General features: G+C 40.4%; 1 protein-coding gene across 1 annotated transcript in view; it reads right to left on the reverse strand.

The window, feature by feature from the left end:
- The window catches only part of OPRM1 (opioid receptor mu 1), a 160,323-nt gene that overhangs the window by 80,917 nt on the left and 52,217 nt on the right, over nt 1-27,189 (reverse strand). The gene's annotated exons all lie outside the window — the stretch shown is intronic.

The raw sequence follows: 27,189 nt of genomic DNA on the forward strand, positions 1-27,189 counted from the left end.
TGGCCTCCTCCAATGGTCTTCAGCTTACAGATTTCTTCGTATCGAGATATTTATATTTTTCACAATTGTCGGTGCACACAATTTGACTCGTTACTAGGCACCCACATTTTGTTTAGAGAATCTTAAAAATTTGAAGATTATAAAAGTTACAACCAGTAACACATAAGCTCCTTAAAATACATAAGATATCTCTGTGAAAAAGGAACAAAGAAAATATTGAAGTAGATAATAAATTGCCTTTTTGCTGGATCCACTGATGAGAGGAAGTTAGCCTGCACTGAACTTGATTCACACCTCCTTGTTTGCTGTCTACACAAAGTGTTATTTTGTTTCCTCTCTCTCTCCAAATTTTCACTTTACATGCTGAGGCCCATCCTCTTTTTCCTCCATCTGCCACCACCAAATCTGTCCAGGCTCCCACACGGAAGCAGTAAAAATTATTCTAGACCAAAGAGATTAGCAAAAGGCATTGATACAGTACGTTCTTGATTTCTAGAACAATCTTGCATTCGTTTCCATTGCTGCTGTACCAAATCATCACAAATGCAGTAGCTTGAAAATTGTGTTTTCTTCCAGTTGTAGATTCAGAAGTCTGACACCAGTTTCCTTGAGCTAAAATCAAGGTGTGGTCAAAACTGTGTTCCTTCGGGAACCTCCGAGGAAGAATCATTTCCTTGCCCTCTCCAGGTCACCCACATTCTTTGCCTCTTCCTCCATCTTCAAAGGCAGCAAGGTATCTCTCTATACCTTTTCTCTCTAGTCACCGTCCCCAGACTGACTCTATTTGTTTTGTTTTTTTTTAACATCTTTTTTGGAGTATAATTACTTTACAATGGTGTGTTAGTTTCTGCTTTATAACAAAGTGAATCAGTTATACATACACATATATCCCCGTATCTCTTCCCTCTTGTGTCTCCCTCCCTCCCCCCCCTCCCTATCTCACCCCTCTAGGTGGTCACAAAGCACCGAGCTGATCTCCCTGTGCTATGCGGCTGCTTCCCACTAGCTATCTACCTTACGTTTGGTAGTGTATATATCAGACTGACTCTTTTAAGGACCCTAGGATTACATGAGCCCACCTGGATAGTGTAGCAACAGGTTGCTTCTCTGTTTTAGCAACCTGAATACAACCTGCAACCTTTATTCCCCTTTGTAACATAGACTCAGGTCCAGTGATTCATGGTCATCATTCTGCCGACTGTAAACCTCCATTTCAAATATCCTGCTTAGTCCCCCTGAACCATCAATTTCTTCCAGAAATTCCAGGACATCTAAATTTTCATGACAAGCATGAAATCCTTTGTCATACCATGTGGCTTGAATTTGGTTTCATCAAAGTATGTTCACCACAGGGAAAGTAATTCCATCTTTATGAGGAGAAAGGGGAAAAGTTTTCTAGTTTTTAAAGTCACACATACACAGGTTTGACAGGTACAGTAGTTTCACAATCAGATCAAGTTTTAATAATACCTGCATTTAAAGACAAAGCATTAGAATGTCACTGTTGAGAATTGAGTATCATGATGCAGAGGATAATTCAGGCCTCAAAATCTTAGGTTCATGAGCTGCTCTGTGCCATGTCAGACTGGCTGAGGGCTCTGGACGAGTCCCAGCTTTCTCTCCCATGAGAGTTGCAGAGACTCTTGTGAGAGCGTGATGGTGTTCAAATGTACTGACAGGCATAGAATTTCGATAGGCCCCGGTCCTCATAAATCACAATCCGAGTATTATATTTGCCTTTTCTCTTAAAACACCCAAACAAGCCTATCTTTACAGGTAATTCCTGGATGCTGGTCTGCTGGTTTATCCCGTCTCGTGGTTGAGGAAGCCATACGCACTCTGCCTACACCGAGGTCTCTGCTGAATGTGTGTCGGCAGTTCTGTCCAGAGCAGGTGGTGTGGGGAAGGGACAAAATTCCCAGGCAAACAGGGTGTCTGGCTGTTTTGCCAGTTCTTATCCTAGCACCAAAGGTGGTTGTCGTGGACACCGTGGATGCCCGCCCAGACCCCTTCACTTGGCCAGAGCTTTCATGCCTCAGGATTTGCACTTAACTGCGTCCCCCATTTCCAGAAAACCGTCCTCAGCTAAATGAGAGCCACTTAGCCAGGACGTCATGTCCCTCATTCTCAACCAGGGTGGCCGTGGCCAATTAACGCCGAGGCCAGATGGCAGCACTTGAGAATCACAAGCAAATGTAGTCAGAATTACTGGAATGGACGTAGTGACAGCCTGGGTCTGCTGCTGACCGTATGGGTCTTTGGAGACTGCTAATAGAAAATGGTACCCCAGCGACAAAAATACATGGGAAGCCAACAACATGTAGAAATACCTTCAAGGGAAATTGGATACAGGGTACAAATTCTCAGGAACCACCCCCAAATAATATGGCCAATGGGTTACAGGAGGGGCGGGGCATATACACGCCAAGTGATAAATAGCCTATGTCCTCTAATTTCTTTCTTCCTTCCTTCCTTCCTTCCTTCCTTCCTTCCTTCCTTCCTTCCTTCCTTCCTTCCTTTCTTTCTTTCTTTTCTTTTCTTTCTTTCTTTCAAAAATTTTTGGCCACACAATGTGACATGTGGGATCTTAGTTCCCTGACCAGGGATTGAACCCGCACCCCTTGCAGTAGAAGCACGGAGTCTTAACCACTGGACCACCAGGGAGCTCCCTCTTATTTCTAAATGTACAATTGGAAATGCCATGCTTAGCAGCTGGAAGACTTCTCATGTCAGTTCTTTGACCAGTAATAGCTACTGTAGTAAAAAAAAAAAGGCCAAATAGAAGTCCCTGAAGCTGCCTTCTTCAGGAAAGATAGTAAATGAAAATCAACATTGCATCCAAGGGGAATGGCAGAGACTAGCGCCACCCTAAAAGACTTTGAGGTACAGGGGTAGTGGTTCCCACTCATACCTATTCAATTTACAAGTTTGTCTCCTGAAAAACCAAGATGAATCATGGCAAATTATGGTGGATCCTTGCCAACTTAACCAAGTTATAACCCCAGCTGTAGCTGCGGTGTTGGATGTGGTCCCTTTACTAGAGCAGATTACAGCCTCAAGTACATAGACCTTGGCTGGGTAAGGGGACTCTTCAATATCCTTCATTTTACATTTATAGGAGACGGATGACAATACACATTTATGGTCTTGCCCCAGGTCTATGTTTATCTCTTGCTATTGTCACAAAGTAGTTAAAATGGAACCAGACCATTGGAACATTCCACAGAAAATCACATTGATTTACCATATCGATGACATCATGTAATAAACAATAAAAACTTGATGAACAAGAAGTGGCAGGTGCTTCAGAGGCTATGATTTGACACAGGAACTCCAGAGCGTGATAGATAAACCCGTCAAAGATTCAAAATCTTACTAAATATGTGAAATATCTAGGGGTCCAATTGCTTGGGGAAAACCAGGACATCTCAAGCAAAGGGTAACTTATCATACCTTAGACTACTACCAATAAGAAAGAAGCGTTATGCTTGGTGAGACCGTTCAAGTTTTGAAGGCAACACATCCTGTAATTGGGAGGATTGTTCTGACTTTATCCACTGAGTGACAGGGAAAGCTTTCAGAGCCCAGAACAAGAATGGGCTCTACAGTGAGAATAGGCTGTGGTGCAAGCAGTCCTTCTCTTGCTTGGGCTATACGACTTGGCAGCTCCCATGGTAGTAGAGGTTTATACAGCACAGAAAGAAAGAACGTGGAGTCTATGACAGCTTTCAACATGAGAGTCCCGGCACAGGTCCCTAGGATTCTGGACCAAGGTCCTGCCATGGCGTCTCTGCTGGCTTTGCAGCCAGAACTAACCATCAAGAGGTGAGTGCTGTGAGACATAACTTCAGGGTGGCCCAGAAGTAATTTCTTGTAAAATGGAAGTGGCACATCCAAGGCTGGGCTTAAGCAGCTCGAGGGGGCACAAGGAAATGGCATAAGCAGGTGAATCGGACACCTCGGCCACCTGTCACTGTCGCACAGTCATCTCCCTTAGTGTAACATTGACCCCATGGGAAGTCTTCATTGTCAGACAGAAGAGGAAAATGCCTGAACCTAGGTAATCGGTGGGTTGACTTTATATGTTAGTTCAAGCCAAAAATGAACTGTTCAACTGCCCTACCGTCTCACGTATGGGTGACTCTGAAAGCCGGTGGTGAGCAGCAAACCTCCGTCAGAGCTTCCGGCAGTGCGACTGGTTATCCAGTTTGCGTGGAGAGAGGGGTGGCCCAGGTGACACTGAGGACAAAGAGGCCTGGGGGAGAAGCTTGAGGATCTACGCACGGGAGAGGGCGTAATGTGTGAGAACCTGATCTTTGTATTGAATGTTCATACCCCTCAGAGAGCATCCCTTTCAGAAGAAGCACTAAGCAACCCAGTAGACGGATGAGTCGGCCAATTGATGCCCACTAAGCTGTGGCTGGAGGTGGATTTACTGTGACTCCAGTTTGACTTTGGCTCCGTTACTGAAGCTCCGACAAAACCGTAGGTTCTGCTACTCAAGAGCTGAGAGCAGAAATGGCTCATTTGTTCATTCGTGCTTCTCCAGGGTCTAATATTGGCCTATAATCAGAACGTGACAAATAACGATCGCTTTGACCACACCAGCACAGCAGCTGAGGGATCAGGGTGTAACGCAAGGGAAGCGGTCTGCAGGAAGTTTGAAGAAAGGGTGCCCTTTCCCAGACTGTAGTCAACTGGGGTGAAGGTAGAGATGGCGCCGCCTGGGAGCTGACCTATTAAATCTCTGTTTCTCTGTCCAGTAGTTTTCTAGAGTTTTCTGAGGCTGCATGTGATTCTCGCGAGGCCCTTCTGTGAGCAGCCCCTCATAAATAAATGGCTGAACTTTATTTTTAAGGTTGATGATGAAATAAATCATAGGTCTGGGAAGAGTGTGAGATGGAAAGCTGGAGTTCTTAAAAATCTTACTTCCTCTGGGGAGGATGAAAGCTGTGGTTCTTTTGTTGTGATAATGACAGACTGTCAGTGTCTGTCTGCCTGAGCCCTGCTCACTGACTAAATGCTGGTAACTGCTAATTGCTTCAAGAAGAAACTGACTCACAGCCCGAGAGTGACTTGCATATCAATGTTTCAGGCCCCTTGTGCTGGTTTTCTTTGAGAGCTGGAGTGTCGTTACTGGAGTCTGCACGCTGGTTTCTCCAACTTCCTGCAGGTTAGGACTGGTTCAAGTGTGACTCTGGCCAAGAGATATCCTTACCGGGAAATGTAACACGTGGGATCAGTGTTCCTTGTTGCTGGCCATTTCAGTCTGCACATCATGTTTTTCATTTTATAAACACTGGAGAAAATGAAAAGCTTTTGATTAAATTTCTAGCAAGCTAGGCGTTAGGAGCTGATGTAAGTGGCTACCCACACTTGCCGGGGTCCTTCAGTGTTTTCTACTCTGACTGCTTCTCTGAAAATGTATTAGCCTACTACAGACTGATGGCTGTGTTAGACACAGCTGCAGCCATGATGACACCCTTTCTTTCCTTCAGGACAATTCTAAACTAAAAGCGTGTTCCGACACGGGGAGGGGGAAGGGTAAGCTGGGATGAAGTGAGAGAGTAGCATCGATGCATGTACACTACCAAATGTGAAACAGATAGCTAGTGGGAAGCAGCCGCATAGCACAGGGAGATCAGCTTGGTCTTTGTGACCACATAGAAGGGTGGGATAGGGAGGGTGGGAGGGAGACGCAAGAGGGAGGGGATACGGGGATATATGTATATGTATAGCTGATTCAATTTGTTATACAGCAGCAACTGACACACCATTGTAAAGCAATTATACTCCAATAAAGATGTTAATAAATAAATAAATAAATAAATAAAAAGCGTGTTCCCAGTGTATACCCCGCCCTCCACTTTAGGGGCTCTTTCTGACACTCCAGTGACCAGATGAGAGAGAGGGAACATGGTCAGAGCGAAGATGGACAGGGGACTCCTCAAGGGGCCACTGTTATTGATTGCTGTCCTTTTCCGTTGCAGCTGCTGAACTCTGTGTATTTTCTGGTTTGTAGTTTGCTCCTAGTTGGAAGAAAAGTAAGAGGCAAGAGACTGCAAGGGGAGAAGTCAATGACTTGGAGATGTACCATGAAGGGGACACATTTTTATGTCCCCTAAGGGAGAAATATAACCTTGCTCATGATCTCTCCAATGTCTGTTACACATCTGATATGTTTCCCATCTTTTCTGCGGGATTCTGATACTTGCTGCACAAGGCAGGACTCATCAATTCTGGGATGCCCACCTTGGCTGTCTCCCTGCCCTCCAAGCATGGGGGCAAATCTCCCAAAGGTCTCTTCTGTGTGTTCAACCTGGAAGGCATGCATATGAGAATTACCTGGGGACTTCTAAAATGTCCTGATGACCAGGGCCCACCTCCAGACACTTAACAGATATAATTCATCTGGAGCAGGGCCCAGGCATTGGTAGTTTTTATTTGAAAACAATCAGATGATTTAAATCAATAACTGGGATAAGAATCACTTCTGTATGAAGACACTCTAAAATATCAACACTATCAAAAGCCACATAACTGTCACTTTTTTTTACTGAAAACTTTCTGCATATTGTCTAATTTAATCCTCATGTCAGTTATTAATGATTATGCCCTGGCAGAAACAGGCCCAGGGAGGTTAAGAAAATGCTAGTGAGTAGAAGGGGTGAGGGGTTAAACCCGGTCAGTGACTCGAAAGCTCAGAATTTTAATTACTGCACCATTCCAGACGCTGCTTTAATTTTCTTTTACACGGGGATCTGAGCCCCTTGAAGGAGAAGATGAAGGCTTTTCATGGCTCTCTTTCTAGTGCTCGGCACTATGCCTGATGATAGTTGGACACGATGAATCCTGTATGTTGTTCAAGAGTTCCAGGGCCTTTCAGTAGCGAGATGGGTCTTGGCACTGACTTCTGGGTCTTCAGAGAGTTCAAAGCCAAAATTCAGCTGAATACGTTTCAGAGATCCTAATGGCTTTATTCATGAGTCAGGCAGCATCCGACCTGGCATATAGAGAGGAGCTCCAAAGAGCTCTACAAGGCAAGAGATGTTGTAGGCAGAGGGGAGCAGGACGAGTAAGTTGTACTAGGCAGAAAAGTGGGTTGGTTATTGCAAGGTTACCTTCTTTACAGAGGAGAGCGGGGATTTGTCAGGGAGATTACCTATTAATGCTGATCAGGTGATTCCTAAGTGACTGGTTTAAGATTCCATTTCTGGGAGAGCAAAATCTGTATTTCAGTCTTCGTTGGGTGACATGTGGCTTAGCACAAGCGACTCCATTTTGAGCCTTTTGCCTTTTTTTTTTTTTTTTTGCCGTACGCGGGCCTCTCACTGTTGTGGCCTCTCCCTTTGAGGAGCACAGGCTCCGGACGCACAGGCTCAGCGGCCATGGCTCACGGGCCCAGCCGCTCCGCGGCATGTGGAATCTTCCCGGACCGGGGCACGAACCCGCGTCCCCTGCATCGGCAGGCGGACTCTCAACCACTGCACCACCAGGGAAGCCCCTGCCTTGTTTTTAACAAGAGTCACTTCTGCTTTGCACCTGGCTCCTGCGAATCCCTCTGCCTCCAATGTCACATTATCCTATCCATTGATCTCCACACCACACTTATTTGCTTTATCTTACCCACATTTTCCTACTCACTTTTCCAGGCTAACTTGGCTGAAATGGTTTTTCTTTCTTTGACCTCTCATGGCACTTAACACATGTATTATATTATTTGATTTATGACTAAATCTGTACCATTCTATGTTGTATGTATAAAGATCATATACTCCCATTTGGATTTGTAAGATGATTGGAGTAAGACTGTAAACAGACCAGAATCTTCTGTTTTGAATTTCCAATAACCCCCAATACTCCAGCTATAGAGCACTTGCTAATTAATGTCTGTTTAAATTAGTCTGTCCAAATTACAGAAAAAAGTATTTCTAACATTAGAAAATAAAATTATTGGCATAAAGAACTGAATATATAAAGGTTTATCTCTTTATTTAACCATAAAATAATTCATTAATCTTGCACAAGACATGCCACAGAAAATAAACATATTCAGCGACAGATACGTTTTTAAATAGTAAATATACTCTTATCTAATTCTTTTTATCACTGTAAATAGCTGTAATTCTTCTCCTTACCATAAGCTCACCTCTAGCTTTATTTTTCCAATCATGGGCTTTTATTTATATTTCATTTGAATGTTGGGAAATAATTTTTGAAAGAAGTAGTATAATGTGAAAGTTAAGAGCATACTTTTGAAATCATTCACTCCCTGGTTTACTAAGGAGAATATAATCTCTCAGTCTTGATTTCCGCATCTGCAAAATGGGATAGCAGTGGTATTGCCTGAGAAGGTTGTTGTCAAGATTAAATGAAATAATAATTATAAAGCACTTAGTGGAACAACTGTAGTTTGCACTTGATGAATGTTCACGATATCCATATTATATCTTTATTATCATTATAAGAGTTTTAAAATGAGTGCCCTTTATATTCCCAACTAGTCGTGGGGACTTTTCTCAGCAGGTAGGTGTGGGTAGCTAGCTACCTACTACTCTGCTTGCCTCACTCTTTTGCCTTCCTATCGTGAGCGAACAGGTGGGAACCCCTTCAAAGCTCACTCCATCCACATTGCGTGGGTGGATCCCAAAAAGCAGTAGCGGTTTTCATTGCACTCCCCACATATTGGAATCTAAGGAGCTGTACCTTTGTGTTGTGCCTACATTTCAGAATGTGGCTTGGCCTCTGTCTATGGGGATGCTGGGCCAGTGGGGGAAGAGGACTCAGGAAAGGAGCTGAGTGGCTGAAGGTTTAGGTGGGACATGAGGTCCCCTAGCCATTCTAAAGAGGGAGCAAAAGGTCAGCATGAGAGATTTAGATGAGCTTAGTCTGCAGAATCACTTGGCTACATATGTGGCATCTCTTTCTACATTATTCAGCTGAAATTTGATACCATTGTTTTACTAGAAGAGTCCAGGATAGGCGAATGTCGTAAATTCCTATAGAGGTTTCTCTCATTTCTACTTCTGTCCTTCTACCCTGGGCAGAGTATTTTTCACATTAAATATTCAGCCTCAGAATGGAACTCTGGTGCAGTCAGGAATGGGAAAGGCAGGGGGGAGTGGTGACAGAGAGATGGAGAAGCAGGATCCCAGGAAAACAGCACTGGTGACAGGTTGTGACACAGGTAAGATTGTGCATAGGATCCCTTTGATATGGCTTCTCACTCTTTTATGATAACCAGGTCCCAACAAATTCATTCAGTCACTCCCATGTGACCAACCAGGTCTCGCTGGGTGTAATGTCTCAGGCTTTCAGCATGGGCAGAACTGAATTATGTCTTGATAGGTTCTAAACATGCAAAAGATAGTGGTTCCCCACCTTCCATATGTAAATTAAAATAGTGAAAATACTCAACACTAAAAAAAAGAAAGTCCAGTGAGCTTGAATTTTTCTATTATGATTATATTGGTTCTTCCTTAGGGAATATGGAATATCAAATTCTTTCAATTTTCCCTCTATCTCAGTGTTTTTAATACACCTGCTTTGATTTTCCTCTAAGAAAGGGCATGTCTAGATTCAGTGGGGAAGCTTGGCACTGCTCCAGTATCAGGGTGCAATGGGAAGAGTCTGAATGGGGCTCCAACTACTGCTTTCATCGTCTTAGAGCATCCGTGTGTCCCTGCCAAAGCTGAGAGGCACTGGAGGCCTGGATATGAGGCCCACGTGGCTCAGAAACATTGGGCACTGTGGCTGGTCCAAGCCTTTCCTATGCCACCATGGAGCCTGTCACTAGGGAGAAGACAGAATTTATTTATTTATTTCAATGTCATAATTTTTAATATGCATTATCTGCAATAGCACTGTGACAGCTCCATGCCGTGGACTGACACACAACACGTAGAACAGATTGATCCTATTTGGTCTTTAGGGAACTAATCAATGTTTTAAAATTGCCTAAATCTTCCATTCTGAGCCGTCTCATTCCACTAGGAAAACACGGGTTTTTCCTCTCTTTAAACAAAAAATTAAATACCAATATAACCACCCGTGGGGCTTCCCTGGTGGCGCAGTGGTTGAGAGTCCGCCTGCCGATGCAGGGGACGCGGGTTCGTGCCCCGGTCCGGGAGGATCCCACATGCCGCGGAGCGGCTGGGCCCGTGAGCCATGGCCGCTGAGCCTGCGCGTCCGGAGCCTGTGCTCCGCAACGGGAGAGGCCGCAACAGTGAGAGGCCCGCGTACTGCCAGAAACAAAAACAAAACAAAATAAAACAAAATAACTACCCGTAAATAAATGTTATGACAATGACGTGTAAAAATTCACAATAAGGCCAAAGCCCTCTTTCTGTTTGCATGCTGCTCAGCTCTGACCCGCAGAACCCTCTGGAAAGGTGAGTGGCTTTCTTTCGGAGGAGCGTGGGCTGAGGCCGTGCGGGCCTCCTACTTCTCCTTCTCTCACCTTTGTTTCCTTTCCTCTCGCTTTTATTTGTTGTAGGAGAGACGTCAGCCTTAGTACTGGACTCGGTTCTAAAAGGTTGAGGAGCATTTCCTGTTGCAAAGCTGGGTGTTTCCAATGCTTACCCGGACGGAGGGCGCCTGCTTCCAAGGCCCTGGCGTTAACAGGCAGCTTCTGCTCCATCCCAGCCGCTGCTCCTGGCTTGAGCGGGGGCGAACCGCAGCATCACTGGGCTGCCGGCTGGTCAGACGATGCCGAGAGCTGGTGATGGTACCCAAAATAGCGATCGTGCGACGGAGAGGTCTGTGACGTTTGTTTGAAAAGGGTGTGTGATAAAAGATTGAATCTTTTTTTTTTCCAAATGAAGAACCAATAGTTCTGTCGTTTTAAACGTACACAATACGTAGGAGACTTGTTTGACTTAGAGTGGAAAATTATGCCAGGGACAAAGTCAACACAAAGAAACAAACAACAAAAAGTAGCAAGAAAGAGAAATAGGTAAGTGCAGCTCTGCGAGCCTGGCAGCTCTTTACGTCAGGGTTACAAGTGGCCCTCGGGTGTCCATCTGTGTGTCTGTCGGTCCTACACACGGAAATGGAGGTGGATTAAATTCATCAGGTAGCTGCTCTAACGTGGAAAATTTGCAGATGTCAAGGGAGAAGACAGAAATTAAAAGAGAACTAAATTTTCCCTTAGATCCGGACAAAGATTCAGGCTATCAATATCCCTTAGGATGGATACACAGACTTGATAAGGGAAAACAGCTGTTCTCATAGACTTCTAGTTATTATGGTCTATCTTGGTTTTGCAAAAGGCATCTACAATCAATTCCATGATACACACAGTGAACAAAGCTTTGTCAAGAGGTGGAGTACAGATTTGACCTAAAGAAATGATCTAAGGTTCAGTCTGCCATCAAACTGCCCCTGGAAGTCCCATGATCCCGTAGGGGATGGGTGGGAAATAAAGAAGAGCTCAGAGGTCTTCTCTTTTCAACATAAAATTTAATTTAGGTAGATAGTTCCTGCCACCTATTTTTGATACGTGGTTTAGCTACTATTCCCATTTCCTCTTCTCAAAGAGTGTTTTCCTTTGACTCTTGTCCTAAAAATGCGTATGAATTTTTAAATGAGCTGCTCAGACAGGCAGTTTCTGGGAGAGAACTGTCTGTACTTTTGTAGGACTGCCTGACTGCTCCTGCTATCTGGGTCAGTAAGTTGGAGGGGAAGAAACCTGAGTCATGGTTGAATATCTTTTAACGAGTTGCTGTTTTATGTGCATTTTACTGCACACAATGTGGCTTCTGGATGTATTATGTCCAGCCCTTTTAGTGCTGAGAATGTTCCCTGCCTCAGTCTGGGAGTTAGATGAAGGGGAAGGGATGGGTGGAGAAGAGGATGGGTAATTTGGGCACAGCTGAAGTACCAGAGCCATTGTATCTGCTCTCATCATCTCAACATCCCAGAGAACTCCATGTCTTCCATGCAGATATAAAGTGGTTCAGAGAGGGTAGCCTGCCTCTCCTGCCTCTCAGACCAAAATTTGGACTGAATGTTGGCGCATCGGAAAGGAGCACATTGCTGGCTGTGTTTACTCTAAAAGGGGACGACATTCCCCCGCCACCACTAGGCATGAAACAACTTCTCTGCTTTCGGGTTCTCAGCACCTGGGTATGAACATAACCCTACGTTCAAGGTAGGCGTCTGGGAATTTCGGTGGATGGAGTTGGGTATTGATGCTGCTTCCTGGTGATCTTTCAAAAATGCCAATCTAATCATCTGACTTAATAAAGTATACATTTCTTAAATAACATCCAAGTCCCTTAAAATTTGGCTTTAGCCAAAGTTAAAGCTTCTTCCATCATTCAGCTCTCAAACCCTATGCCCCAGTCATAAGCCATTTCCGGTAGGCAACACTTTATATTAATCAAAATGCCTTTGGCCTTTTCTGTAGAAATCAACAAGCTGTCTCAAAAATTTGTATGGGAACTTAAAGGGCCAAGAATAGCAAAGTCAATCTTGAGGATGAAGAACAAAGGAGGCCATATGCTATTAGATAATCAAGAATCATTGTAAAGTTATGGTATCTAAAATAGACCAATGGCCCAGAGTAAACATAAACAGACCCACCCATATAAGGTTACCTGAGTTACAGCATAGGTATGCTGCAGTGCAGAGGGGAAATAGTCTTTTCAGTCAGTGGTGGTGGACCAATTGGATGTCCATATGGAAACAACAATGAATACTGTGCCTACTGTGCCTTCTTCATTTAATACATATAAATAAATTAATAAATACATTTGTTAAAAGCTGACAAAATGAAACATTGGCAAGGTTGTGTAGCAGTGGAACTCTCTCACACACTGCTCGAGGGAGAGTAAATTTGTGAAGTCACCTGAGAAAACCATTTGGTATTCATTTACCAAATAATTCCATCCCCAGGTACGTACCCAGGAGAAATGCATATATTGATATATGTGCACCAGAAGATATGTATATACTAGTATTGTTTATGATAGTCTCAGACTGGAAACAACCTGACTGTCCATCAATAAGTGAAGGGATGAATAAATTGTGGTATATTCACACAGAGTATGAAGTCCCTTGGATGTCATGCAAAGGGATTGGACTTTAATTGTTAGGTAATAGAACACCATTCAGAGGTGTTCAGCAGAGAACAGAGTTGTGAATGAAGAAGTTGCATCTGGTCATGCTGTGCAGAGAAGATGTTTGCACATATTGGGATTTGGACACAGGTTTTTCTTTTCAAAATGTTCAGGTTTACAACTCTTTATTTTATTTTATTTTTAATTTTTGCGGTACGCGGGCCTCTCACTGTTGCGGCCCCTCCTGTTGCAGAGCACAGGCTCCGGACGCGCAGGCTCACCAGCCATGGCTCATGGGCGCAGCCGCTCCGCGGCATGTGGGATCTTCCCGGACCGGGGCACGAACCCGTGTCCCCTGCATCGGCAGGCGGACTCTCAACCACTGCGCCACCAGGGAAGCCCTACAACTCTTTTTTAATATATAATCTGGAGTGATCCAATGTTATTTTGAAATAATTTTTCTTACCATAAAGTGTTTTCATGTCAAGATTGCTTCTACATTCAAAAGATCATACCTAACAAATTAAAGTATGCTTTAAATTTCACCCTGTTGAACTTCTTGTTTCTTGTAAAGAATTTCATTGCTTAAGACATTGAATTCATTTCAAAAAATGGACTAGAAGTGAATGAAACTTTGTTTATTTTCAACTATGGACTTTACAGCAGAGGATTTTTTTTCCTCTTTGTACAGTTTGGTTGGCAGTTCTAGCTGAAGGAGTCATGAAGTTAAGATTAGGGACACTTTAGTTCTAAAAATAGAAGTAATTCGTGAAGAGAGAAAGCCCACTTCTTTCACTCATTTCTAAGTGCTTATTCAGTGTCAAAGTCATCTGTTAGTCTGATTCTTAGGCTCTTTATGTACATTGGAACATTTACCTGGAGAATATTCTTTTTAAACAGGCCAGTTATTATGTGTGAATGAGAAAGACAAGAGGAAATTCTAGATTTCTGTTATTATCAGGTTTTCTTTATTGGTCATATATATCATCACACATTACATGCAAAAAAATCACAATATAGACCAAAATGTGTATATATTCCGTCACAAGAGTAATACAATGCAAAAGTTTATGTTTTTACACACAACTATCTTAAACTGTCAGATAGGAATAATGTAAAATTAATTTAGCGATATGCTCAGTTTGATGTACGGGTCAACATTTTGATCTGCATATGAGACCGTTGTGATTTGACAGCTCATTCTTTTGAAAGCTACAGCTGATCATCCTATCCTACTCGGAAATGTGCATTAAATGATAGCTTGGTCTTTACTGCAAGTGAAAATATTTGTTTTTCAACAGTGAAAAGGACATTCTGATGGGACTAACACACTAATTAAAACCAAAACATAAACAAAAAGCTAAAGAAAAACTACCAGACCATCAAAATGAAAAGAATGCTGTATATTTTTAAAACATTCTCTTGTGTGTGTTACCGTAACCAACAATATATTTATATGTCTCTATTTTCCTGGCAGGGGCACATAGGTGAAGTACAGATACCAGGCAATACTTTTGTCTTATTGTGATGAAGACAGATACGGGAGGAAGATCTGAAAAATAAATACAGGAAGCATGTTGTATTCATTGTTAAATTTATGGATTTCATGGTATGTTTCAAAAGATGTGGTTATGGGCTTCCCTGGTGGCGCAGTGGTTGAGAGTCCGCCTGCCGATGCAGGGGACACGGGTTCGTGCCCCGGTCCAGGAAGATCCCACGTGCCGTGGAGCGGCTGGGCCCGTGAGCCATGGCCACTGGGCCTGTGGGTCTGGAGCCTGTGCTCCGCAACGGGAGAGGCCACAACAGTGAGAGGCCCGCGTACAGGAAAAAAAAAAAAAAAAAAAAAAAAAAAAGATGTGGTTATGATTTCATTACTTGGATACAAAAATCTGTAAAACATGAACTATTCTAGACTGCCTTTTTATGTTACTAGTTGGCATTCCTTCTACTTGCTCTTTAGATAATTAATTGCTGCAGGAAAGCTGAATCCATAGGCAGAACAGCAGATCTCTTTCTTTTCTTTTACTCCCAATACTTTCAAGGAAAATGACCAATTCTGCTCTTCTCTCAGACCCTGGATGGGAGCCACTTGAATGGGATCCATGCATTGAGTTGATTGCTTATGTTAGGTTTGACTTTAAGCTATAGAAACAGGAAATAACAATTCTGCTACCATTTCTATTGCTGGGGAGAAAAGCAGTTTGTGGGCAAGGACTTGATTAAAAATATTTGAACTAAGTCAACTACAGAGAATCTCATTTAATGAAACATATTCCTTTATGATATTTTCCCCACAGAAACATTATGGTTACCTTTATAAACTAAATGTTTTTAGTTACCTGAATTTCAAATGTAATTGAAAACATACAGCACATCTTCTCTTTTCTAAAGGAAATTACCTTTAGAAAGCAAAAATGTCTCAATAATGTTACAAAAAATTTAATAACAAGTGACAGAGCACCTAATATTGATTCAGACTTTTTTTAAACTTGTCTTTTTTCTCCATTTGATAGAGCAGATTTTTCAATTTCTTTTTTCTTTTAAAGCACCACTTGCAAAGTGGTTTTTTTTTTCATTTAACAGAACAAAATGAAAACAAGAAACTTTTTATTTTAAGTTTCCAGAATTACGTCAGTAGATGAAAAGTTTCAGAAAATGTTTTATGAAGGGAAGGATGAGTTAGTGGAAACTGGCATTTCTTCTTTAATTCCCATTAACCTAATGGGAATTTATATACCAATATAAATATATAGGTAAGTTTATATAAATATATATATTCCACTTATATGAGATATATATTCACATTTAATGGGACATATAATGGAAAATATATATGCCAATATTCCTAATTTGTTTCTCATTAAATTAATGGGAATTTATATTCTGATATTCATAGAGCAGAAATTTTTTATGGTGGGAGTATTAAATTATAAACAGTAGCCTTGAATTTTATGGATTCAGAATTGATGACCATTCAAGCTTTTCATTGAAATTGATGGTTTGGGTGGAGACCATAGCATCATTTAAAGTTCAGCTTAAGATTTAAATAGAGAATGTGTAGTTGAAAGCATTTTCTAATTTTCATTTTAAGTTTACAAGTAGTTTATTGAATCTAGACTTTCAAATAAGGAGCTACATTTTCGATAAATTTCATTTTATTAATTGCTTTCTATTTTGATTACAATTACCATATAATTTCCAAGGCTTCATTTTGCTATGGGGTGTGTGTTGGTGTGTGTGTGCCAATGATAGCTATTTTAAAGGTTATACTGTAGTTATACTGTAAAGTACCTGATTGATAACAGAAACTTCATCCAAACTAGCCATTTAAAAAATCACAGGGTTCTCTGATCCTCGAGAGGCTGCAGAGCTATTCCTAACAGTTAGGGAGTCACATGTTATCAGGCCATGAACTAAATAAATATGTTTGAGAATATACGTAGAACTATCTTTCAAATGTATGTGGATATTCTTAAAAGAAATAAAATACAATCTAAAAGTATGATTGATGTTTTAGTTTTTCCATTAGGCATTTTCTCAAACAGGGGCACTCAAATTCAAATAATATTTGTATGTGGACGTCTCCAATATTATATCATGTTGACATGAACTTCTTAGATTTCAAATACTTTAAAATACGGATACAGGCTGAAACTATGCTCTTTTAACATAACAGAGTCAAATTGACTTAGTTTATAGATCCAACCTAACATTAATTTCCTATCATTTACAAAGATATCTGTGTGCTACGCAAAAACAGAGCTAGAGGAAACACTTCCGATTTTCCAGTTTATGTCAGAGATAGCATGGCTGTCACAGGCATTCCCCTCTCTTCTCCCTCAGCTCTGCGGGAAGTATAAGGCAGCCTTTTTTTTTTTTTTTTTTTTCTCATGGTGTCTTTAATTGCTCAGTGTTCACTTGTCTCTAAGTGAGAAACCAGCCAGTTAGAAAGCAACTGGCAGAATTGCTTCAAAGATCTTCAGAATCAATAAGAAAACTAACCAAATTGATCTCCCAATTTCCTACTGAAATTGGTATGTGAAATGGTTATGATAAGATTTAGTGCATTCTTGGAGAAGGAAGGATTTCATAATAAAAGTGAAAAAGGAATCATGTAATCAGGGTTTACTCCCCCTCCACCAACCCCCGCTAGTAAATGGATGGAGTTTATTAAAACAAACAAACAAACAAAATCATTGGTCAGTTTTTCATGTAAACCCAAGTTTTTCTTACTGTTGTTATTTTTCCCCAGTCCACGTAGAAGTTATGTGATTGGTTCACAGGTAGCAAGGGGATCCTGAGAACATCTGCCAGGTTCTACTATTTGCAATATTGAATTTGTAAACCCTGGAAATAATTTATTTCAACTTAATTTATGTAGATGCAGGAGCTTGTACGGAAAGTACCCAGCTGGTAGGAGGTCTACTGGTTTTTCCATTCCCTTGAGAAATACGGGCCATGAATTTCCATAAAGCAAATTAGTTAATACAGCAGTGATCGGTAGCGGCTTCCAGCTGAGTCAGAGTGCTAGGTGAGCCTGGGGGCAGATGGGAACAAATTGTCTCACAGCCAAAGAGAGTAACAGGAAGACATTTTTATTTTTCTGTTTCTGAATGGACCCCTGTGGAGGCCCCGGAGCAGGCGATAGGAATCACCTGCAGAGATGCAGAAGAGATTCAGAAGATGGGTTTCCTGTGCTAGATAGGATATTGGAGATTGAATTCTGACTAGTTCTAAAATCAAAATTATGTAGAGGAGGGGGCCGTTGTTTGGTGAAATGGATGTAGGTGGCTCCTCTGTGATGTCAAGCCATCAGCAAAGGTAATCGCAATTTTCCACTTTATTCCTGTGATGCTGACCTCCTACACTGGTCATTGCATAGGGAAATCCATTCAGTAGAGAGAATAGAGGAGTATGTATCTGTGTGGTGACAAGCATTCCAGAGAGACCTGAACAGCAGCAGCAAAAACCCCCTAACCATCTAGCTAACCAGCAACTAACAAAAAAGTCTCCAAGGGTCAACAAATGAGGAGCACGCATTCTGAAACACCTGACCATTTTATTCAAATTCACTTTATAAATGGGAACTCTTCTCTTTTGGAAGTCTCTGGTTGTCAGAAAGCTTAGACAACAATATGCACGTGGTCAGGACATCAGAGCATGATATCTTGACCACAGCAAGAGAAAAGTCACATGTACTACTCTGCCAGGAAAACTATAGAATTTGATACTGCATTTCAGTATTGCGTTCTATAATGGAAATTTCATGCAAATTACATTTTCTTATTTGGAAAAAGTAAGAACTCTAATCTGTCACTCAAAAACTGGGAGGATCCATGGGTTTACCTGTGATTGGAGATCCTTTGAGGTCTTAATGAAGACCTTCTGCTTGTAATAGGCTTTCCTAATCAGAACTGGAAGCCAAATCTACCTAGGCTTTTCTTGCAGCCCAGAAAAGCCACGATCTCTAGGCTTGGTTGTTTGGGTGTCATGGCAGTGTGGGGTGGTGACATTATGGCCACAACCGGGTATGGAATATGAAAAGTATCTCTGCAACCCCAAAGCTCCGTCTAGGAGCTTCCCTCCATCTCTGAGGGAACCAGAGAAAGGAGCACCTAGGAGACGTATGGATCTCGCAAATATCACATAGGGTTGGGATACTCCTGCCCTCCTTGAAATGGGAAAAAAATAATTGCTGTTCTTCCCAGAGATTTATCTGCTTCGTCCTCCACTGAGGATGGTGAAATCACAATCATCAGGTCACACAAATGTAATCTCCTCTCCCTTTTCTCTGGTATTCATTAATTAAAACATTTTTACTGTGTTAAATTTATGAAGCTCAGTCATGTTGTCCAGTGTATGTGAGTATGCTCAGTTTCACCCAGACTCTTAGGAAAAGAGTTGTCTCCTTTATTCTCTCCTATCCCTTCTTATATCTCCCTCAGCTTGGACTACTTCTCCTCTCATTTCCATTTGGTGTTTTGTAATCCTGTTGATTCATTGAAAAATTTCTAACATTAGTGGGTAATGCTAATTAAATAAGACATTTATGTATTTTAAGTAAAACAACAGAAAATTTTTTAAAGAGATTTGACAACAAATATGATAGCCTGTTCTCAAGATTTAGGTTCTTTTAAAAATCAAATTGCAAGGTAAGAAGAAGGAACTTGCAGATAATGTTTAAAACCACCTTGTCCCAGGAGATTTTTTGCTGCTAAACATTCTTATTACAGGGCATGTGACAATACTAAGGTGAATTTTTCTCACTGTCTCCAAAAGGACCCCTGTGTTCCTTCTCTGAAACCATTAAAAAAATATGCATTTTCCTTTATAGACAATGTAAGTCTATAAAGACTTGCTAAGAATGGGATACTATTAGTTCGAACATAAGTAATAGGCACCCCCTTTTTTGATTGCACTGATCTAGACTTCATGCACATGACTGTGGGGTGAAAAGCAAAGCATATTTGATTCATGAGGTAGATTTGAGTGACAGCAAATCATTAGAAGTGCAATCATTGAGATGTACAGACAGAGGAAAATTTAGTTACTGTGAAAACTGTATCTCCTTTCATAAGATATATACTTGTAACTCATGTGTCAAGAACCATTCTTTCAAAGCCAAAACTGAAGAAGACATACTATCTGAAAAATATAAACATATTTATGCTTCCGTTGAAAAATTGGGAGCTGCTATGATTAACACTGGGAAATTTTTACACTAACATAGGGCTGTTTGTGCTATTGCCACAAGTGCAGAGGTTTTCCAGAAACACAGAGCTGTAAAACTATCTAGTGTAGCTGTCTGCACTCAGATGTGGTTTCAGTAGGTCTTGCTTCTGGTCTGATAGATGCTATAGCAGCGGTCCCCAACTTTTTGGCACCAGGGACCGGTTTTGTGGAAGACAATTTTTCCACGGACCGGGGTGGGGGGAAGGGATGGTTTCAGGATGATTCAAGTGCATTGCATTTATTGTGCACTTTATTTCTATTAATATTACATTGTAATATATAATGAAATAATTATACAACTCACCATAATGCAGAATCAGTGGGAGCCCTGAGCTTGTTTTCCTGCAACTAACGACAGTGGTCTTAAGTATAATCTGGATGCCGTGTTCTGTGACTATGAATCCTGAAGCATCTCACACCAGGGAAAATGCAGTGGTTAGGCCAAGACATTGATGAAGATTCATGCTTGTTCCCATCTCCTGCCTAACCCAAACAATATGGCTCTTGAAAACAGAATTATGTTGAGAATCTAGGCAAGAATTTTGTTGCTTCTATAATGGCAGTAAGAATTCCTAAAGGCACTCATTTCCTGTTGGTGGATAGCCTATGAAGAGGATAGTGTTTTTGATTATGACCAACTTCTGCAGTTGCACAGCCATAGCAGAGACATATGTGGTCAGTAAAGAAGCCAAGAAGCTGAGGCTACCATGTCCTATCCTAAGTCTGCTCTGGCTAGAACACTGCAGAGCTTGGAAAACCCCAAGGGATAATATCACCTCCTGCAGTATTCATGGCTGAAGCTGGAAAAGTCACCTGTGGGCCACCTCATCTTGGTAATTGCCAGTATACAGAGAAGAGGTCTGTATAAACTGATTACTTCTATTAAATGAGATGCAGCAGACATCTTATCATTTCCATGCATTTTGAATGAAACATTTAGTCCAAGCTTTATCAAGAGGATCTTATTTTCACTTTTGAACATATAAATATACTTTACTTACATAATAAAGGTCATATACATCAAACCCACAGCAAACCTCATTCTCAATGCTGAAAAACTGAAAGCATTTCCTCTAAGATCAGGAACAAAACAAGGATGTCCACTCTCACCACTATTATTCAACATAATTTTGAAAGTCCTAGCCATGGCAATCAGAGAAGAAAAAGAAATAAAAGGAATACAAATTGGAAAAGAAGAAGTAAAACTGTCACTGTTTGCAGATGACATGATACTATACATAGAGAATCCTAATGATGCCACCAGAAAACTACTAGAGCTAATCAATGAATTTGGTAAAGATGCAGGATACAAAATTAATGCACAGAAATCTCTTGCATTCCTATACACTAATGATGAAAAATCTGAAAGAGAAATTAAGGAAACACTCCCATTTACCATTGCAACAAAAAGAATAAAATACCTAGGAATAAACCTACCTAGGGAGACAAAAGACCTGTATGCAGAAAATTATAAGACACTGATGACAGAAATTAAAGATGATACCAACAGATGGAGAGATATACCATGTTCTTGGATTGGAAGAATCAATATTGTGAAAATGACTATACTACCCAAAGCAATCTACAGATTCAATACAACCCCTATCAAATTACCAATGCATTTTTTTACAGAACTAGAACAAAAAATCTTAAAATTTGTATGGAGACACAAAAGACCCCAAATATACAAAGCAGTCTTGAGGGAAAAAAACGGAGCTAGAGGAATTAGACTCCCTGACATCAGACTATACTACAAAGCTACAGTAATCAAGACAATATGGTACTGGCACAAAAACAGAAATATAGATCAATGGAACAGGATAGAAAGCCCAGAGATAAACACACCCATCTATGGTCAACTAATCTATGACAAAAGAGGCAAGGATATAGGTTGGAGAGAAGACAGTCTCTTCAATAAGTGGTGCTGGGAAACTGGACAGCTACATGTAAAAGAATGAAATTAGAACACTCCCTAACACCATATACAAAAATAAACTCAAAATGGATTAGAGAACTAAATGTAAGACCGGACACTATAAAACTCTTAGAGGAAAACATAGGAAGAACATTCTTTGACATAAATCACAGCAAGATCTTTTTTGACCCACCTCCTAGAGTAATGGAAATAGAAACAAAAATAAACAAATGGAACCTAATGAACTTCAAAGGTTTTGCACAGCAAAGGACACCATAAACAAGACGAAAAGGCAACCCTCAAAATGGGAGAAAATATTTGCAAACGAATCAACGGACAAAGAATTAATCTCCAAAATATATAAACAACTCATGCAGCTCAATATTAAAAAAACAAACAGTCCAATCAAAAAATGGGCAGAAGTCCTAAATAGATATTTCTCCAAAGAAGACATACAGATGGCCAAGAAGCACATGAAAAGCTGCTCAACACCACTAATTATTAGAGAAATGCAAATCAAAACTACAATGAGGTATCACCCCACACCAGTTAGAACAGGCATCATCAGAAAATCTACAAACAACAAATGCTGGAGAGGGTGTGGAGAAAAGGGAACCCTCTTGCACTGTTGGCGGGAATGAAAATGATACAGCCACTATGGAGAACAGTAGAGAGGTTCCTTCAAAAACTAAAAATAGAATTACTGTATGATCCAGCAATCCCACTACTGGGCATGTACCCAGAGAAAACCATAATTCAAAAAGATACATGCACCCCAATATTCACTGCAGCACTATTCACAATAGTCAGGTCATGGAAGCAACCTAAAAGCCCATTGACAGATGAATGGATAAAGAAGATGTGGTACATATATACAATGGAATATTACTCAGACATAAAAAAGAACGAAATTGGGTCATTTGTAGAGATGTGGATTGATCTAGAGACTGTCATACTGAGTGAAGTAAGTCAGAAAGGGAAAAACAAACATCGTATATTAACGCATATATGTGGAACCTAGAAAAATGGTACAGATGAACCGGCTCGCAGGGCAGAAATTGAGACACAGAGGTAGAGAACAAACGTATGGACACCAAGGGGGGAAAGCGGCTGTGGGTGGGGGTGGTGGTGGGATGAACTGGGCGATTGGGATTGACATGTGTACACTGATGTGTATAAAATTGATGACTAACAAGAACCTGCTGTATAAAAAAATGAATAAAATAAAATTCAAAAAAATATATACCTGACTTAAGTAAGGACTTTGAAAGATTTGGGGTCTTTGTAATAAATGTGGTCAGAGAGAATCTTTTCAGAGGTACTTTCTTTGTACCTTAGTTACATTTCTCTACTAGGTTTAGAATCTGTGCTTCTGAATTTCAACTTTTCCCTGTATCTTGAGACATAAAAGGCCCGCTGTGATAACGCTGAAAATAGAACTTTATTAGCATCTTTTTTGGGGGGTAATATTAAATAAGCTAAGTGTGCTTTTTCAATAATGAAATTTGCAAGTGAATGGGTATCAGTTTTAGCAAAACATGTCATATTATCTAAGGAAATGAATATTCTCTTACCAACTCAAAGCTGTTTTTTTGATGACTTTATTTTAAAACTGCCAACTGTCTATTTCAATGTTGAGAAGTATTTCAAGTGGCCAAGCTAAGAGTCTTGTTCTTCTGATGGCACAGTTGGGATGCTCTTCTATCACAGGAAATTCTGCTTGAGGTGCTTCCTGTTTTCTTAAAAGAGGTCCCTCTCAGGGTTTTGTGCCAAAGGTGGTTAGAGGTGATTCCCAAAGAATTCACCAAGTTACTCTCTCTCTCTCTCTCTCTCTCTTTTTTTTTTTACATGGATAGTTTTCATTTATAATTTTCATTCCACATAGGGAGCATTTGCTACATGGTAGGTCTAGATTTTTATATACATGACCTCACTTGATCCTGACCATAACCCCATAAGGGTGCTACCAAAGGCCTTACTTTTAAGAGAAGGCTGAAGGTAAAAGGGCTGAAATATGCTGCTCAAGGCCAGAAAGCCAAAAAATGCCACAATATGTTTTCAGACATGGATCTTGATGACCTTGAAGCTCAACCTTTTAGCTTCGCCACTAAACTCTTTTATTTGACATCATCAGATTGTTAGGGTGGATCCAGAATATTACAGCAAAAGTTTAAAACAAACGTGTGATCAAATCCCCTTCCGAGGAGCCCCTCCCCTGAGTAGGGGTATTGGCAGTAAAGTCCTGGTGACTCACTTTTGCTCCAGCTGAGCCTCACCTCCCTCCAGGGAGAGAAGGATGCCGGAGCAAAATAACAGTGAAGGTAGAGACCAAAGAGGAAAGGCCACTATGTACTAGAGATGAGAAATTCCACAGCAAGAAATCAGGTGAAGAAGCAAAACTTCCATTTCATATCTAGAGTCGACATTACTGAAATGCCCAATGAGGAAGAAATTCCATGCATAAGGACAAGGGTGAAATAAAAGAATAAAAGAACAAAGCAGAACATTACATTTTCTTAATCTTGATTTCATAAGAAGCTTTAGCTCATCCAACCGAGTCCGGGCTGTTACTTCTCTATTTGCCACGGAATTGTAATGTAGTTCTAGCAAATTTACGATAAAAAGGAGTAGTTATATGTACATGTATAACTGATTCACTTTGCTGTACACCTGAAACTAACACAACATTATAAATCAACTATACGCCAATAAAAATTTTTAAAAAAAAGAACAGGAGAAATGTTTCCATGAAAATAAAAAAATGATTTTGAATGAAAAATATAAAAAACACACTACTGTATTATTCACTTTAGAATGTCTTAACTAAGAGCTGGTCATTAGGCAGAAATAATGATCATTGAGAAACAGCCTTATGAGCAGAAAGCTGTACTATGTAATCCCTTGAGAAAACTCATGTTATTATGGCCCATTAAAAATAAGAACTTTCCTCCCCAATGACTTATATACAAATATTTCATTCTCCCTTATTGTGCTTCATTTGAATCCCCCCTTTTACTTGTGGAGGCTCTAGTAGTGTATATATGTATATAATGTATATAAACAAATGCATTTATTTGACTTTCTAAATCTTTTCACAGTCCTGGTTTTAATTATTTTGATCAGGAAATGTAAAAAAATTAAAAATAATGCATATCCATTCTGGGACATTATATTTGAGAAATGGTGATTGTTAGAGGCAAATATAAGACTTCATCAGAAGGAAACACTAAAACACTTATCCTTTGCTTTGTTTTTTTTTCTCATCCAACAGAGATGTGGGCTGGATCCGCATAACGACAATCTATAGGATCTGAGATAGTAAATTCATTTATTCCAATCCACGACAGCTGTCTTCCTGAAACATTGCCCTTGTGTATCTGGTGCATATTTGTGCCTTGTTAGATTGAAGAATGAACGCAGATTGTAAGGTTGAGACTACTGGCAGGTTGTAGATTCAGGAATATTCTTATAAGGGAAGCTGGCACCCTGTTTTCTACTGTGTCTTCAAAGGAAACTACAGTGTACTTGATTCATTTAATCAATGCAGACAAAAGTTCAAAGTGGAGAGCTTTAGGTCATGGGCCATCTAATTTGCTTGTCGATATAGATCAAATAAAATGGGTGATTGCCAAATCTCTAACTGTATTTCATGCCAAAGAAAACCAAAGAGACGAATTGTCTTAGAGAAACTACTTAGAAGACTGACATTTTACAAAGGAAACCTTGACATGTAGCAAAGATCAAAAAGACCAACATATTGGTGATGACATTATAGAAACATAATATTCAGGAAAATATTCTTGGGTCATTGTTAACATTTCATGACCAGGTAACTACAGAGGAGTGAAAAGTAGGTCACCGATTTTTCTCCACGGTCATTTGAATCTTTCTATTTTGAGATTAAGCTGACTGGATCCATATTTTTTTAAAAAAGTTTAAACTGTTCTGAAAATCAACAAATAACATCTGTCATTTTATCTTGCTGATTCAAAAGGCATAAGTATTCTGAGCAGAGTTTTAAAAAAAGAAAATACGATGTAAAGGGAGCATGTAGTAAGGAGAAATTATTGAGAAATAAAGAGTACATTTTAGTGCTTGACTTCCGCAGGGATAAAATGATGAGCTCATCGACCCACTATTACCTTTTCGAACACTTGGATGGGAGCAAAGAAACTGCACAGTTAAAACCGGGGAGAAAACCACTGAAAGCCTAAGAGTGGAAAATCTCCCATTATGACTCTCAGGAAGGACTCACAGTGCACAAGAACCAACCTTTCTGCAGCGGACACGTTACTGGGTTTCAGATTACCTTTCATGTTAATTTCTTCCCTTGCAATAATGGAGCTAGGTAAGAGATGTTATTTTTTTAAAAAAAATACAAAACAAGACATGAAGGTGGAAGTTATGTCTTAACTGAAGATAATTTTAAGGTTAACATTAAAGGTCAAAATAGAGCAAAGTATTCTCTTACAGAAGACTGGAAAGTCTTGGAATTCCACATCAGTTGCTTTGATCAGAGGTAGCATTTACTTTACATGTTACTACAGTGAATTTAATAATTAATGGTTTTTCTTTGATGAGACTGTAAATGTTTGCTTGAAAACAATATTACATGCAGAAGGGCCATCTGTGATGGTAACCTCAATGCACATACCACAGCACGTTTCGGTCCCTTTGGGCATCTTCCTTGTGATTATGTACGCAAGCAAACTCAGTGTGGTTTGGTTCTTTCCTTCCTAGTGCTTGATTTAGTTTGGTTGTCCCTCTCATGTGCAGAATGGAGTGGCCAGCGAGGAAAGAGTTTTGATGACTCAGAGCAGGCACTTTCCTAGGAAACCAGAGCTTTCCAACATTCTTGCAGTGACCTGCTTCCACACAGATGGTGGCTTCTAAGCTCAGTGAGGGTCTGAATGGCATGAGACCCAGTTAGGGTAGTGGAGCGGTTTCTGCTTCCAGATTTTCTAGCTGAAAGTCGAGAAAGAGCAAAGACAGTGAATGTTTCAGATAAGGTTGCAGTGCACATTTATTGAGCATCTTCTATGTGGCAGAATTATATTGAGAACCTTCATGTATACTTTTACCTGCAACTTTCAGAGTTTTTCCTAAATATCAAGACGTTATTTAATCTCCTGGGTCATTATGAATATGCTATTGCATTTGTACACACAAATGAATAGGAATTATACACTAGTCATAAAAGAGATGTTATTGATGGGTTCTTGAAAAAATATATTTTAACCCAAACTCTGTTCCCCTCTGTCCTTGACTCTCTTCCCTCCTTGTCTTCAAATTGTTCATGATTTGACCAAACTTTCAAAAGAAAAGCAACATCTCTTTTTGTAGTACTGTTTACATTCTTTATTTCTAGGTAAAGAAATTTTATATTTCACCCAATTCTCCAAATCAGTGGATTCTTTTTTCTGAAGCAACTGATTTGAAGTTCAGAGATTTCCCCATCCCCACCTCCACTGTAAAGCTAGC

The sequence above is a fragment of the Pseudorca crassidens genome, chromosome 13 (genome assembly GCF_039906515.1).
Source record: "Pseudorca crassidens isolate mPseCra1 chromosome 13, mPseCra1.hap1, whole genome shotgun sequence".
In the NCBI taxonomy this organism is placed as follows: Eukaryota; Metazoa; Chordata; class Mammalia; order Artiodactyla; family Delphinidae; genus Pseudorca; species Pseudorca crassidens.